At 30.6% G+C, this 18,357-nt stretch overlaps 3 pseudogenes; all 3 read right to left on the bottom strand.

Moving 5' to 3' along the window:
* LOC149895014 (uncharacterized) overlaps positions 1–18,357 on the bottom strand; it is a 148,869-nt pseudogene that overhangs the window by 120,845 nt on the left and 9,667 nt on the right.
* Positions 7,942–8,496, bottom strand: LOC149895027 (uncharacterized; annotated as a pseudogene).
* On the bottom strand, positions 14,627–15,388 carry LOC149895028 (uncharacterized; annotated as a pseudogene).

Here is an 18,357-nt window from a genome sequence, read left to right on the forward strand (position 1 = left end):
CGATTGCACTCGTTTGATTTTCGTTGTCGAATCTAACGTACACGCAACGTTCGTCTATTTTAGTTATCGTTCCCAACGAACCGTTGTGCAAGCGTTCGTTCAAATTTTTAACCAACATCACCATAGCTCCTACTTTTACTTCCAATTTTTGAGGTAACTGAAAAGAATAACCTCGAGCGTTGTAATCGCTGCTCGTAAACACGTGAGTTTTTTCGTTTTTGATCAAACTCAACATGTATCGATTGTGAACGTTGCATTCGGCGTTTTTAAAATAGAGTCGAGGCACGTTCAAAGGCAATTCCTCTTCGTAACGCGAATTGAAAAACCACAGAGTTTTGCTCGACACCGTTCCAACCCGAATTTCGCTAAGCGCTTTTGCAAACGTTTCGTCTTTTTGTCGTCTCGACGTTTTCAATTCCACTTTTACAAAGTTCGCTTATTTCCAAGTTTCGCTTTCAAAACAATATTTCCCGCTTACCGGCGATATTTGAAAAAAATCTCCGCTCACGATCAGTTGCACTCCTCCAAACGGTTTATCGTTTCCTCTCGCCGCTTTCACCGAACCGTTTAAACGATCGAAATAACATCCGTCTATCATGCTTATTTCGTCGACGAACAACACTTCCAATTTTTTCCACGTTTCTTTTGTGATTTCGTTCATTTGTTTTTTAAACCCTCCGTTTCCGTCACCGATTCCTATCCCGTCTAACGAATGCAACGTACTTCCGTCTTCAAACAAGCTAGCGGCTGTTCCAGTGCTCGCCGTCATACGACATTCCGTTCCGATCGATTTTAAATAACGATAGCATTTTCGAATCATATAACTTTTACCGCAACCACCGCTTCCTGTTAAAAAAAAACGTTTTTTTTAGCATCTACGTTTTTCATAAATACACTTTCTTCTTCTTCTTTTTCTTCTTCTTCTTCTCGATGCTGTTGTTGCATTTTATTCGTCATTTTTTTTTTTTTTTTTTTTTCTTTATTATAAAAAAAAATCGATAGCTTTTTATATGTTTTTTAGTTGTTGGTTCAGCTGTTTCATGATGTCATATCGATATTGATTCAAACTTTAAACTTTAAACAATGTTTTTATTATAAACGTTTATATCGTTCCTTTGTCAATACGTGACGTATCTCTGACGTAACTATTAAAGTGTGCAATTGTCATGACGTTACGCTAATATTGGTTTAAACTTTGCCCTATAAACATTGTTTTTATTGTAAATGCAACCGTTTATTTAATCACCTGTTTAAACCGATTTACCGTATAAATACGACGTTTTTTTCGATAAAAAATCATTCGAAACCAAAGCGATCAAGAAGCAACAACTCTCATCAAAAAAAAAAAAAAAGAAGAAAACAAAAAAAAAATGAAATTCGGTTATCCAAACTTATCCGAAGCTACTTGCTACATGATTACAAACGTAGAAAAGGTAGTCAACGAATCTAACAACGGAGGAGGATATGTTCAAGCTCACGTCGTTCCTATTTTTCAACTGGACACTCTCACTAAAAAAAAAAGAAAAATAATAAATTCAAAAACGGATAACGAAGAAAAAAGACAGGTAAGAAGGATAAAATTTGAACAAATTGCTTATCAACTTGCGAGTGATTGGAAACGATTGGGAAGGGTGTTAAACATAGACGAAGACGAACTCGATTGTATCGATATCGATTATAGATTTATAAAAGAAAAAAGCTTTAAAATGTTAACCAGTTGGTTTAAACGAGAACAAAGAACAAGAAAAGAAAAAGATGTCGAAAAAGAACTCTCGCTTAAAATTCAACACATCGGTCGATACGATATTTGTGCAAAATACGATTTTTTATTTTAGAAGGAAAAAATCAAACCACCTCCTTTGGTTATACAACAACAGCAACAGCAACAACTCACCGTAGATCCTTACGGATTAAAAGAAAAGGGTTTAAACCCTGACCAAAGATTGCCTTTTTATAACAACCAAATAAAAAAATTCTAATAAAAAATTGTATTTTTTTTCAGTTGCTTGACTGTTTGTGCAAACGATGTGAAAAAAAACAATTTGAAAAAAAATCGCAAGAATGGAAAACGTTTCGTTTCATGCAGCATATTCGAAAGAAAAAAGAAGATATTCGTCAACTCAGAAAGATTGATTCGATTTGCTGCAATTGTGCGTGTTGTCAAGTCGAAAAACAATTGAAAAAAGAAAAAAAAGAATCGCTTTTACAACTCGCAAACGATAAATTAGTCGATTGGTTAGAAAATCACGAATGTTTTGCCAATCTTTACAAAAGAAAAATGTTCGTTGACGATTTGTTTGTGAACTACGACGTTTACGTTGTAGACAAATCATCGTTAACTCAATGTAAAAATCACGCTCGTACAATAATTCGAAACAAAGAAGGAAAATCGATGATTATCGACGATAATCCTTGTTTGTGTAAATTTTTATCTTGATTTTATATTGTTTTGTTTGTTTTTTAGCATCATAATAATAATGGTTCGCATTCTTCATTTGTCAAAAAGCGAACTTAGAAAACCGAGACTGACCAACGTGAAAAAAGTCCCAACGATGGAAGAGTATCTCGTTATATCTCCTCATCTCACTGCGTTGCACAGCATTCATCCTTTTCCCTATCCGAGAAATTCTCACGTGAAAGATTACCCCCTCCTTAGATCGATCAGAGGAGATATTTACATTATTCAAAACGATGACGAAGGAAACACTGTCGATATCGATAATGATATTATAAAACGTTTACCCGAAATAATGAAAAACGATGAAGAAAAACGAAGACAAATGAACGAGCGTTTAATAAAAGATGGAGTTAAAATAATATAATAAATATATTTTAATAAATTGTTTGATTGTTTTTTTTCAGTTATATAATATGAAATACCAAGAACTTATCAACACTATTGCTCCTCGTATTGGAAAGGATTGGAAAAAATTGGGAAGAGAGTTAAGACTCTATCAACATCTTTTGGACTCTATCGATTACGATTACGATCGCGATAAATCTTACGAAAAATGTTACGAAACCATTAGAAGATGGTTAAGATGTATGGGTTACTCGATGGAAGATTAATTAACAAACGAAGATTACGCTTATTGGAATCAAATATTTACCAAAATAGAACGAAAAGATTTAATGTTTAATTAATTTATCTGTAATTATTTTTAGATTAAAATATAATTACAATGGAACAAAACACATTGAGCAAGGAAATAAACGACGCCTTTGAAAAAGTTATGTTGTTTGGTCAACTAAAAATCGAAATCGATAAAAACGAAGAACATAAATCGTTGTGCTGTTGCAAATGTTGTTGCAACGAATTTTGGAAAATATATTGGAAAGAATATTTCGAAAAAATTATTTTTAACGTTGTTATGAAAAAAAAAAAAATTTATTTAACAAATATATATATTCTCTTTTCTTTAGTACATACATAGCAATGCAAAATACAAAAGAAGAAAAAATTCTTGATCTATTGTCAGACGTCGAATGCAAAATTAGAGTTGTAATGGACGAGAATGAAGATGGAGATTATAAAACGAGTGTCGAACAAAAATCAAAAGTCGCACTCAATACGTTTTACAAATTAAGCAGAAAGATTCGTCACTATATCGAATCGCGAAAAAATGATGTCGATTTAAAGGAATCATTACATAAAAGCAACAAAATAGCCATGATCTATTTAAAAAAATGGAAGAAATTGAAAAAAAGGTTACACGAGCATTACGCACACAAAAAAACAAGTTTTTCAATTTGCTTTGTTTGCGAAATATATATGGAAAAAAGCTCTGTTTACACAACAAAATGCGACACTTGTCACATTTCTTTATGCTGCAGTTGCGAACGTAAACATCGAGTAGTTCACCAAAACGAAGATGACAACGATTCACTGATCGATTTATCGTTATTCAATTCACATTTATTAAACTCGTCTCATTGTTAAGACAGCAACGTTGATGAAACGCTGTTTTTTTTGTTGTATACGGTGTCGGTTTTATACGACTGTTGTTAATGGTGAAATTAGGTGAAACCGTAGCAATCCAATCGATAGCTAATTGAAGCTGTTGCGCTTTTTCTTTTCCAAAATATAAAGCAAAAAAAACAATAATAATTATCACAATCACACTAGCCATTTTATTTTGTTTTATTATATCAATGATTTGCTTAATACAACTTTTTTTCTCGTTATTATTATCCATTTTTTTATTAATAATTCATTTTACAATTCAACTTACCAATATATATATTTGTTTTTATTCGTATTTAAACGGTTTTAATTATTGTATTTAGATGAACTGTTAAAAAAAATGCACCCACTGCTATGCTCGATTTAATCCTTACATTACCAACGAATGGGAAGACATATGGAAATACAAGCATCATTATTTGTTTCTCCTTTCGCTCGACAAAGAAAATCTACTACCGCTCAAGGAAATAACTAAACTTTTAGACGAAACAAACAACGATCGAAACACAAACATCGGCGAAAGAGAAATCGAAAGCGCTATCGCTGTTTTTCTTCAAACATCTGTAAACATTACCGATTTTGTCGATCGATTGAGATGTTGTGCTTATCTATGGGGTATGACAGAACAAATTGAAAATAAATTTAATTCTATCACAAATTCCACAGCATTTAAACGATTACAAAAAATACGAATTTAATATACATTGTAAACATTTATTCTTTTATAAACCAATAATCGTAATGAACAGGTTTTATTCTATTTATTCGTTTTTTCTCTTTCATCTTTTTCCACCATCTTCTTAATCTTTTAAATGTATTTTTAATCGTCATATCTCGATGTATTGATCGGCGAAACGTTTGTTGATGTAGTAGAACTTGGTATCACTACAAACTTTTTTTTACTAGGTGATAATTTGTCTAAAGCTTTCTTCACCAAATATCTACTAGCACTTTCGGTAAACGCCAATGGAAGAGGTGATAATATTTCAACAGCTTTGTTGGTTAATTCACCTCCTCCTCTCTGTCTTTTTCTTTTTGTCGCTTTTTTTTTTTTCGTTGTTCTATTGTTTAATCCGTTTCCACGATAAGGATAAGGAGGCATGTATCTTCTTCCGCTCATTTTTATTTCAAAATTTATTCTATTAACTAATATATATTATAACTTTATTTATTATTTAGCATCATTATTTTATCTATTTTTAACGGTGTTTTTTTCTTCAATTAAACTTATTATAGATTAATAATAAAATGGTTCGTGTTATCTATTTTTCGAAATATCGAACAAACTGCAAACCGACGATTCTCGATATTTATCGAATTCCAAATGAATATGAGTTAGATCGGTATTGGTTAACAGATAATTACGCTATTTCGTTTTCACCTACCGCTTTAGTTGAAAACTATTACAAAGCCGATGGCGAACGAACCTTATTTATACTTTGTTCAAGAAACGAACGCGTCTATGTTACAAAACATAACAATCTTCATCACCTTATCCCTGTTGATGATAACTATTTAGATGAAAGTTTTCAATTCGACGAATACGGAGCAGAAGAATATGTATTTATCTCAATGGACATATGTGTAACAATTGAATAACTTTATGTTTTATATTGTCATATAACTCCAACTCTTCCAGCAACAACACATTTATTTCTTTTATTGGTTTTAAACGGTATTTTTTTTCGTTATTATTTCGTTATTATTTCGTTAATTACACCCGTCTTCGTTTTGTTTTACCCCCGGTTTACTTTTTTGTTTACTTTCTCTGCAATCTGATTGGTCGGTTGGTTTTTTTGTTTACTTTTCTCTGCAATCTGATTGGTCGGTTTGGGACCCCCCGCAACGGTTTGTTTACTTAAGGGCCGTCGTTTGTTTACTTAAGGGCCGTTTTCTCTATATATACCGGTGCAAACGTTAATCTGTCATTTGGGCGAAAGCCCCAAAGGAGATCGGACGGCGAAGCTCTACTCAAATTTTTTCCAAAATGGCGTCGAAGGAAGGTGACTTTGTTGTTCATTTTATTTTTTCTTTATTTGTTAAAATGCGCGGTTTAGTACATTTAGAGCCTGGGAACTAGTAAAAGTGAGCATTTTTAATATATTTTAACGGTGTTTTTTTCATTATTTTACACGGTGTTTTTTACGTTTTTAAACGGTGTTTTTTAATTATATATTTTATACATATATTTGTTAAACGCATATTTTTATTCATTTTTTTCTATAATGGAAGCTGTTTCAGATGTATTTTTATTTTTCAGCTATTCTCTATTCATACATTTGTATACAGAGGATGAAAACGTGCAATTGAGGCGGTCGTGCATTCTGATTGGTTGTTTCAAATTCATCACGTGATCATGACGTTGTTCGTTCCAATCGCATCATCGATGACGTCATCATATCGTCACGTTCCAATTGCATCATCGATGACGTCATCATATCGTCACGTATGGACGTCACAATCATGTTGGGGAGTCGTGCTTGCACGACGTCATGATCACGTGATGAATTTGAAACAACCAATCAGATTGCACGACCGCCTCAATTGCACGTTTTCATACTCTGTATACACATCATCACCCACCCACCCTCTGTAATTAACGCTTAATATCTCATAGTATTTAATGGGTGGGCGAGTGGTGTTGAATTTATAACGGTTTCATTTTATTTTAATTTGTGGATGCTTTGTCAGCAATTTTGTATAAAAGCCAGGAATTTTTGCTTAAATTTAGTTATGATTTTGATTTTGTTAGTGATGGTTGTGGTTGTTAGTGGTGATTGGTGTGGTAGATCTGCTTGTATTAGTTTGTATTATGAATGCATTGATCATAACCTTGCTGCATGTGATATCTGGTTTTTGTGCGGTTGCCAGGACATTGCCCTTAAAGATGGCCGACGACTTTGCCTTTCCGCTGCCTCGGGATTTCAACCCGAATGGACCCCAGAGCCGGCCCCGCAAAGTTCCTCAGGAAAAGAGCCTGCAGGTCGCTCCCGGATGGGACAAGCAGATTTTCGGCGTCAACGAGAAAAATTTTAAGGATCCTGTTGCCGCTAGAATTGGTGAGAGTATACTTACCGGTGCCACTGGCGCCATTAATCCTAAGACTGCTATTAGCGCGGGTAAAGCTGTTAAGGAGATTTTTCAATCTATTAATGCTAGTAATATTTGTAGAACCTTAAAGAACACTTTGTTACCAAAAAACGATTTAACGTCATACGAAAAGATTGGAATGAAGAATCCTGTTTAGTGTATATATATTTGTTCTATGTTAACTAAGTTTTTTAAAAATATACTTACTGATCTGTATATATCGAAGTCTGATTTGTCCATTATTTCCTTTAATTCAGGAGGTACCATTTTGCTGCTTTCTCCCACTTCATAGTCATTTATGGTTATTTTTGGTCTTTTCTCGAATTGGTTCTCAAATTCTTTTTCTACTTCTGTTAGGAAATCGATTTCGTCATCGTCTGATGGTATTTCGATGATGTCGTTTTTTTTTAATGTTGCTAGGTCTTTTTCTGCTTCTTCTTGTTCTTTTTCTGTGTCGTAGCCTAGCTTTATTTTTTTTTCGTATATGTCTAGTAGATCCTTTGATATTTTTGCTTTTTGTTTTTGTTGTTTTAATCTGTTTAGTTCTTCTTCAGTTTCTTGCTGTTCCATTTGATTTGGACAACCTATCATTAGTTTATTTTCTAAAAGTTCTGTTTTTAGATTTATTATTTCTTCTTTGTACGCCTCCTCGTTCTCCATGTTGCATATTTTTCTTTTTGTTGTTTTTGTTTTTGCCATTTTAATCACTGAATTGTTTTTTATTTTTTTCTTATTTATATATTTAATCCATATATGGTAATTTTTATTCATTGTGTTGATTGGTTCATTTTCCAGTTTAAAACCGGTTTATCATGAAACTTTTTATAAATTCCTCACTGCCCGCCCGCCCGGGCATGCCGCGGCATGCCTATGTCTATGAGATATAGTTAACTGTCACAGTTAACTGTCAGATCATTCTCTTCTTCCAGCTGTCTAACAAGTTTCCCATCAAAATGGACTATGAGCTTTTTTCCTTTTAAAACATCTACAAGATCCTGTCGAAGTGTTTCTCCTAAATCAATTAAATTATACATTTAAAATAATAGAGATAATAAAAAAAAAAGAACTTAATCACTTAGGTGAATAATATTTACCAAGATTTTCAATCATTCTGTATCTTTTTCTGTGTATAGTAGATTTTGATAAATTAATCTCATGCAAGTCAACACCTGCTTTATTGCAGATTGCAGAAATTATAGCAGTCTGGGGCCTAACACCGATTCTATACCAAACGCTAACAGCAGAATAACGAACAGCACATAAAATGGAACTTTCAAATAGGCTAACATCATCTTCAAATTCAATTTGTCCATCCAAAGCTTTGTCAGTGCTTTTCTCGTCTGTTGATTTCTGCAATCTGTCAAATGTTTGCAAAGTCCTTTTTTCTTTTTGAACCTTGTGTTTTTCTGATCATTCAATTGCCTAACTCTTTCGTATCTCTGCTTTCTTTACTTGAACTCCAGTTTAGTTTACTCCATCCTTTCATTTTGTTATATTTCTCTGTGAGTTTTAGAATCCTTTCACTGAAAAATATTACATAGCTGAAGTTACTAAAAAACAAGATAAGCCTATAATAATCTTTTTGTGTGTAAAATTTACCTAACAGATCTTCCACTAATAATGTTGCACGTAAAACCAGCTTTTATCCAGATGTCAGTGACAGCTGAAGTTACGCATCTGTTGATTGATCTTTCGCATGCTCTATACTGGCAAACTAGACTTCTGGTTCCTGTTTTTGTTGGACAAGCAATAATTTCTTTGCTGGACTGAAATCTGCTGCTCCTATATAAAAGAGAATTAACTGAAATATATAATTATATTCATGAACTGTAGGTTAAGTAAATAAATTAGAAAAAAACTAGATATTAAAATTACCTAGAAGATTTTAAAAAGTGAAAGTATTGCAGGATATTTCTGACACTGGGCAGCTGGTTGACTGGAAGCTCATTTGTGGGATATTTTAAAAGATATAGAGATCGTCTTAAACTGCTTTAAACAGAGTACTTTTCTTTTTCCCCTGGTCCTTTTTTGCTGGATTTTTTTACTGTACGACCCATTTTTAACAATATATTTAATTATGAAACTAAAAACTTTGAAACAGTTTTAAATCACATGTATATTAAAGTAATCAAATTTTTATAAGTAAAAAATAGCTATGATCAATAAAATACCAATAATCAAGAAAAAAAGTTAAATATACAATTGAATAAAAGTAAAAGATGACTGCTTTAAAAAATTATATTTAAAAAATCCCACTTTTGAATAAATTTCATCTTTTTTTATATCACATGTACAATTAAAATAATAAAAACTTAAAAAACATGACAAAAATTGACATTTTTTAAAAATTTCAAGTTTTACGCCAAGCTTTTACACTTGTCTCAGATCAATATTTTTTATATATTTCGTCTTTTTACATATAAGAGCCAAGTTTTTGACAGCGCACAAAAAAAAAAAAATTTTTTTTGGGACACCCTAGTATATATATATATATATATATATATATATATATATATATATATATATATATATATATATATATATATATATATATATATATATAAAGACAGAGAGAGAGTGAATGAGAGAAAGAGAGAGAATGAGAGAAAGAGAGATATATAGATAAGAGAGAGAGGGAGAGAAAGGGAGATATACAGATAAGAGAGAGAGATATATATATACAGATAAATGCATATATAATCTTTTAACACTAAGCTACTAAACATCATTAAATAGGATATAAAGATACACAAAACTTAAATATATCACTGTGTTCATCAAAAAATTCAAATTGTTAAATTTTTTAAGTTATTTTAATACAATTGAACAAGCAGCATAACAATATTTTATTGCTGTAAATTATTTAGTCTTAAATATTAATTACAAAAGGTTTATATATTTTGAATCATTAATATTCTGTCTCATGTAAAAGTGGGATGCCAACATAACCACTGCCACTTGGTAATAGAGCTACTCTTCTCTCAATCTCATTTTGTTTAATTACTTTAAACTTATATTTTTGCAGATTGAGGATATAATATATACCTAAGTCTTTAGAATATAATGGTTCTTCATAAAACGATTCGAAATATTTTGATTTATACATGTGACAAAGATAACTGGTTTCGGCACCTAGGTTTAGTTTTTTGACAATAAATAATAGATATTTTATGACGAAGCAAGAATTTTTCAATCATTTGTCGGAAAAATGATAGGTTTTTCTTAAAGGTAATTTTGTATAACAATTTTCTAATTCTATGCACCTTGGGAAACTGGACTTTTATTGTTTCTAACATCTTTTTTAAGGGTCTGCAAACAATTTTCAAATGGAAAACCAGAAATTTCATTAAGTGAAACATATATTTCCACATCATCAGCAATATGCAGTAGACTGTGAACGTTATATACGGAAGAACTATTCCCATAAAAATTTTCTGCATTTGTTACAAAATAGGCAAAAAATTGTCTTGCATAATCTAAATAGTGCTCTCTTATTTTTCTATTGGAATTCAATAGAATTGATGTTGCAACATGGAGAGAGAGAAAATGTATTTAAAACTCTTTGTTAACAATACGTTTTAATACAATCACTCCAGTATACATTAAAAACTGGCGAAATTTAGTTGCTTTACATCTTTCTAAAAAAAATAAAGAGCGCGGTTGTCGCACAAAATCACTTGGAATTGAATTTTTCAATCTAATCCTTAAGAATCGTATAAAAAGATAGACCTAAATTAAGGGGGAAAGTCCCTCAAAAAATTATTTTTTAAAGCAAAGCATTTACAAAGTTGTTATATGTTTTAAATAAAACTATATAATAAATCAAAAAGTTCTATCATAAAATATAGCACCATGTTGCCATGGTAACCTGGTAACTAAGGAAAAAAGGGAAATTAGTTCCTTCACCCTGGCAAAGATTGCAGTCGATCAGAAAGTCATTAATAGCTATTTTTTCCCCAGTTTATTGATGAAAGATAGATCTATGCAATAAACAGACAGTTTTTGTTAACAACTTTTCTGTCAGGTGGTAGCCATGTTTAATTTTTGCCATCATTTAAAGCACGAAAATTATTAACGTTTTCTAAATTTTTTTCTGTTTAAAAAACATTTTAAAAAAGTTGTCTGCTTATTGTATACATCTTTATGAGAGGAACACTTTCTGAAAATTTCATATAAATCGGTCAAACGGTTTTCAAGATACTTCTGCCGGGAGGTTAAAAACCTGCGTTCTGAGAAAAATGACAAATAAGAGAAAATTAAAATGAAAAACATTATAAACTAACAGTAATAAAAGAAATATAATATAAAAAAGCATATTATTATAAGTTTTTAATCATAAACACCAGTCCCATACAAACTTCCTTCTTTCTGTTCAAATTTGTCAGATTTTTTATGTTTGCGGCCTCTTAAAATCATTCTTCGTTTCTTGATCGTGTCTTTGTTTTTATATACTGACATGCTGACTCTTCTCTGGTTCAAGTAATTGCATCCAGAAATGGTATACTGTCCTGGTATCATACAAAGTTTTTCAAAGATAAGGATACTAGACTTTAATCCTATATTAAAGACTCCAATAGCATCGTAAAGTCCAAATTTTAGTTATGCAAGGGAAAGATATTTGGACTTCAGTATTCTGGACCATATCATTGCGTTGAAGCTTTCATTCTGGTTCTGTGTTTTCCCATGAAGTAATCGATTCAAGTAAGCATCTGAAGTTAGTTCTACATAAATAGGTTTCAATTTAAGTACAATATCAATAGGAAGACCTAGTCCTGGTTTAAACTCATTCGTACCATTAGCTTTATCGCGATTGTATCTACACCAACTGTCTTTACCTGTTCGACAATGCGGGTAGTCCCACTTATTTTTGCTGGAAGATCCTACATGAAATAAACTTGTTAAAGCAGATGATCTCATACCTTCAAGGTTTCCAGAATTTTTCCTAAGTGCGATTCCAAAATAATTTTGCAGACGATCAATTGAAGCGTTTGTTAAATGGCCTTTACCATTTAAGCCTTGACTTGTTTTTTTAATTGCCGACAACTTGATCCAAGGCGCTTTTGAAAATGTCCAATACAATCCAGTTTAACAATTTCAACATCCTTGTATGTTCCTTTGACAGTAGTCTAGCTTTTACTATCACCATCACCTAAGTATTCTGTGTATCGCAAGTTATATTTCTCTAGAGAGCGATTAAATATCTTTATTGCACCAGCAGTTTCCATCCCACCAGCTGATCCTTCATAGTTTTTATTGCAAATGTGTGCTTTTTTTTCTGCTGGTTGCTGGTTTGAATAAGTGGTATATTGAATTTTTTCACATATTTTACATTTTCTAGATAATACTTCAACATCTAAAACCTTCCCATTTGTGATGGACAATGCTGCGGTAACACCATTATTTGAACTATATCCCCTGTTTTGCCATGTTCCATCAACCGAAACTCCAGTATCTACTATCTCATTAAGAGATTTGCCTTTTCGGAGTTCTTGTGCATCTTCATGCATAGTGTAGTTAGCAACTGTTTGTGCTGCGATTGTCTATTTCTGAGCAATATCATTGTAGTTTTTTTTTACATAATCTTTTAGGCATATTCATTAACATGGTAAACCTATGTAGACTAGATAACCCTTGACCGAGTGTTCTCATTGCATATACCACTCTTTTATTGATATCATAACCTGCTACATTTTTTGATGTTTCAAAGTCTAATTTAAAACCACAAATGCAGCTTATAATAAATTGGATGCAAATTCTTTGCAAGACTTTTCATTCTCGCTTAACAATAACAGAGATGGTTGCAAACATTCAGGACATGTAAGTTCATAAATATGGAGGCAAGAATTTCCATATTTCTTTCTGATGCACTTTCATATACATATTGACTTTCAGTATTTACATAGTTTGTTATATTTACATCATAACTATTGACACTATTTAAACCAATATTTACAGTTTTTTCTTGCTTTCTTATTCCATAAAAAAAACGTTTACGTTTTCTAAGACGTTTAGTTGAAAACTTTACTCTATCAGTAACACTTTCATCACAATTTGCTATTTTAGATTTGTTCATTTTCACTCAATTACAGATTTGTAGCTTGAAAAGATGACTTAAAATGAGGAATTTTCAAATATGAGGTTTTGAAATATGACTTGTAGCTTGCGTTTCTAACAAAACTGAAAAAAAAAATAATGCAAAAAAAGGGGTTTTATTGATATTTTTGCTGTAACCAGAGACGTTGCTAGGGAAAAATAACACATAGATGACCATACAAAAATGTAATTTATTTAACAAAAAGTTTTGCTTTTTAAAAACTGTTTTCACCATTCAATTTCTTAATAATTTTACTTTCATATTAGCAAAAAAAAAACAAAAAAAAACTTAAAATTCTTAAATTTTGAGGGACTTTCCCCCTTAAATAATATGTATATTACATGTATATTATATGTATATTATATGTATATTATATGTATATTATATGTATATTATATATGTATATTATATGTATATTATATGTATATTATTTGTATATTTTTTGTATATTGTATGTTTATTATATGTATATTATATGTATATTATATGTTATATATATATATATATATATATATATATATATATATATATATATATATATATATATATATATATATATATATATATTATATATATATATATATAAAATATAATAATACTCTCTTAATAAGCAGTATGCAGAAGTCATTTATCAGAAAAAATGTGGTTTTTCACGAGGAGTCTTATCGTACGGCAACCGGATAAAGTTTAAAAAAAAACCCGTTAATAAATGACGTCTAACAGATGTCTAACAGATGTCTTTTCATAAAATCTAAAAAAACTTATTTGTTTTTGAGTGTAAAAGACGGGTTATAAACGTCTTTAAGATTGCGTCTTTATGTAGACCCGTTTTAAGCATCTTTAGACGTCTAGACTGCGTCTTGTGTTTACTGACAGAAAGTTTTTTTTTTAAAGACAGAAAGTCTTAATAAAGAGCAATGCGCTAAATGGTTAAAAGAAATAGGACAATCTTCAGGAGGAACTTTAGAGGAACTGCGAAATAAGATTTAGTGTACAGGTGCAGAGTTTTGTGTTTTACAATCTTTCCATCCTGAGACCAATACATCAAAATATTTTTTAGTTGAGCGAAATAACACCGTATTATTAATTATTAAAGAAATAGTAGATGCAATATATGGAAGGAAGAAAATGGAATCATCTTGAAATCAAAGATCTACTTAATTTTGGAAAAAATATAATAGGTTTTGTACCTGATTTTGTTATGTTAAAGCCATTTAGAAAATTTTTAAAAAAGTTATCAAAGTTTGTGCTCGTCATAAATTTTAGACATGAAAACAATTTTAACATTTTAACAGTTTAGTTTTTTTACTTGTATTAAGGTTTATTTTTATAAATAAATTATATATACATGAGAAATCAAATAATTTTTCTTTAGGACCTATTGGTTCCATCGTTAAATTAAAAATATGGCCTAACATTTGCCATGTAGATGATAAAATATCAACTTGATTTATTGGCCAAACAGTGTTCATGATACCCTAGTTACGTATTCTTCCTATAAAACTCTCAACGTGAATGCGTGTTGCGGCAATATCCATATTTTTGGCAATATCTTGTTCTGACTGTTATAATAATTGACTGCTATCTTTTGGCTTTGGTCTATTTAACAAGATGCCTTTCTTTGCATAAAAATTTTTAATTGAAATTCTACGATCACTCATTATTTCGTGTTCTTCTTCAACATATAAAGTAGGATTGGACTTTTCAGTAATTTCTGAGTCTGAGACTGATCCTGGGTAAATTTCACTGAATAAAATTCCTCCACTATGAGGAGAAATTCCAATCAAAGCTTTGCCAGTTTGAGTGTTTTTATAAATGGAAAACATCAGAAAATTTATTTCTAAATTTGATGCTCTTTGAAATTATATAAAGTAGGATTGGACTTTTCAGTAATTTCTGAGTCTGAGACTGATCCTAGGGTAAATTTCACTTAATAAAATTCCTCCACTATGAGGAGAAATGCCAATCAAAGCTTTGCCAGTTTGAGTGTTTTTATAAATGAAAAACATTAGAAAATGTAATTCTAAATTTGATGCTCTTTGAAATTTGAACTCTGTTGCATCTACTACAAGGTTTGTCAGACCATGTCTTGTTTCAATAAAACTTTTGGGCATTTTTTTAAGCAAAAATCCAGACGCAGGTTTCAAATCTATCTTATTAAATAAAGCAGCTAAAAATATTACCCATCTAATAAAAGTTCTTTGCATTGTTGATTTAGACTTATCTATTATATAGCCCATTACCCCTTGATGTCACCCTTGCCTACATATAGTTAGAACAGATAATAATTCTGTTGCTTTATCAGTAGTTTTACCGGTTAGTGCATTAACTTCACTTTCTGGATATGGTAAAAAATGAGTATAAGGAGTAACACATTCTAAAATAATTTGAAATTATTTTATTGATAAACCACATTAGTATTGAAAAATTGTAGACTGTCCTTTTAAAAACTTATATTTAAATTGTTTTTGAGAGGATTGTTCAATTTTATTTTTTAGACTATTTATATTTTTTTAGTAAGTAATGCTAGCAGATTTCAGCTTCGACAGTTCAATATTTTTTCTTGCAATTGTTTAATTTTTAAAAGTTCTTCTTGCAATTGTTTAATTTTTTCCTTTGCTTCTTCAAGTTCAATTTTTATGTCATTCATTTGAGCTTCAGTCGAGTTAAGCTTTTTATTCAATACAAATTTAGATGAAACCTTTTTTTTTTGTAAATAATTGGTGTTTTAGTATTTCGATTTGGAGAGCTACACAACAACTTTTCAGAAACGCTGTTTTTTATCTGTGTGGCTAGTTCAAACTTGCTCTTTACTAATTTGTATCTTTTTTTAACATATCACTTGAATTTTTGTATGAATCAAGTTTTATTTTAGCTAGTGAGTGTTTTTTGCATATTTTTTCATATTGGTAATCTGGTATAATAATGTCTGGTAAATCGTTAGGATTCTTTTCTCTCTTTCTTGCTCCAATGCGCACCACATGTGTCCTTTTTCCAGTTCATACCACTTGTTATAAACAATTTCATATCGACTTTTTGCACACTTTATGATCTCGGTAAACGAAAGTATTTAACAAAAAGACCATTTGAATCTTTTGATTTAAAGTTATTAAATCATAAAGTAGAAGCGCAATACCATTTAGCCATTTTTAAAATTTACGAAAGTGATTTAATTATTAAGACGAATTGTTTAGTGTTTTGTTTTTTACAGAACTTAAAGCTACCATTTTTATTTTCTTCCCTTCGTCGTAAATATAAGTGTGCGGACCGCGTCTTATGAATTTGGCTAATTAGTCAAATTTTTTGGCTTTCATCGAAAAAATGTAGCAACTTTATAGAGTTTGTTATTAGATAACTTTGATATATTTACTAATTTTTCGGAAACAAAATTTAAAATTGTTTTAGCAATTACTGTATAAATAATATGCATTACATCAAGAGGTGCACAAATAGGAAGAGAATTCAAATCTGTTAAAGCTGTCTTTCCCTTAACACCAAAAACAGTATTTGCTTCAGTTGCACGTATACGGTGATCAGGTGATCAGCATCGGTTACTTTATTTCTAAGAATAAATTTTTTTTTGAATTGGAAAATGAATCTTGTGATAAACTTTGCTATAAGTGCCTTCAATTTATATATATGTATATATATATATATATATGTATATATATATATATACATAAATACATATGTATATATATGTATATAAAAATTGCATATTGCAATAATACTAAAATGAGCAAAACTAACAAACAGAAACTGGTAAATCTACAGTTAAGCGGCCTAAAATGATTTTAAATTGAAGGGCTCAGTGGAAAAAGTACCTAAGTGTATTTTGAGAGTTTTGAGAAAAAGTAGGTCAAAGTTTTTAAATTGAAGCTGAAATACCTTTTATTCATTTTACTCAACTGTAACATTTTTTTTTTTTATATCCAGCACACACTGCTACATATCTAAACCAAGTTTTATACTTGTTTTGTAAAAAAAATAATGATTTTGTGATAAATAAGATGTTTTGCACTTAGGTACTTTTTGCCCTAAATTTTTATTTTCAACTTAATTTTTAAATTTACCAGCAATGTTTTGCACCAATAAATGTTTTTGTCAATCTATAATAGTCCCCTTCTCACACCCTGTTTATTTATAATTCAAGCAGCTGTTAGTATGATGTTTAATTAATAGGTAGATAACATTTCCGTTGCCAGTGTTAAGTTCATCAGTGATCATCTGCCTATTAGTGTAGGTTACATAAGATTGAACAATCTACTGATACTTGCTATAGTTGCTACTTGAATAATACCTACTGGAAAATCATTTTATTAAAAGACTGCCTTTAAGGTAAACATCTAATGGCAAATAGTAATATTCTTTAACAATAAACACACTTTTTTGACAAGATTCTGTTTATGATTATGTCAAAATGTTTATTTCCATTCAAATTTTAAACAAAAAAGTATAAACACAAAGTGAATTTACACTATTGGTCAACAAAAATAGTAAAACAAATGTGATGTGATAATTATTTACAATCTTGATTGTAACACTATTTACCATAATAACTATCTATACAAATTTAAATTAAATTAATCCCTTATTCAAAATCATCAACTTGCTCATCCTCTTCTGGAGACATTTCTATAGGTTTGAGGGAAGTGTAAAAAGTTACACTCTCTGGAAGATGGACATGCGACAAAAGTGACATAATATCATTAAATTTTGCTTTTTTTATTGGAAGAAAACCGTTGAATGCCAAAGGGCAATCTTTAATTGCCGATTTTAAGGTGCTCAATGATTTTCCCCTTTTTAATAAATTTTAAGTGGAAGTGAGGGGGCCAGTCATTTAGCTTCTGCCTACAGGGTTCTTCAGCCTTTCAAATAAAATCCCTCTGAGACTGGCAATACCCTCTGGCGCTTTAATTACTTTATCCAGGCTAGATTTAAAATCTTTAACCCTTACAACAGGTCTACTGTCCATTTCCAAAAATTCAGTAAATGGATGTTCGACATACACAATTTTCCATGAACTATTAATGCTTGATTTGGCAATAAGATTTACCAGGTCAGAAGGCTTATGAAACTTATCTGTTTTTAATTTTTTTTTTTCAATCCTGCCAAAGTCTCTGTCACATGGCATTCTGCTGTGACCAGGAATAGGGCACTTAATAACAACTTCACTGAGTTTAGTATTACATAAATTTTGCAAAAAAGC

The sequence above is a fragment of the Hydra viridissima genome, unplaced genomic scaffold (assembly GCF_058129835.1).
Source record: "Hydra viridissima isolate aposymbiotic clone 2 unplaced genomic scaffold, HvirCarnegie_v1 scaffold_1, whole genome shotgun sequence".
NCBI lineage: Eukaryota > Metazoa > Cnidaria > Hydrozoa > Anthoathecata > Hydridae > Hydra > Hydra viridissima.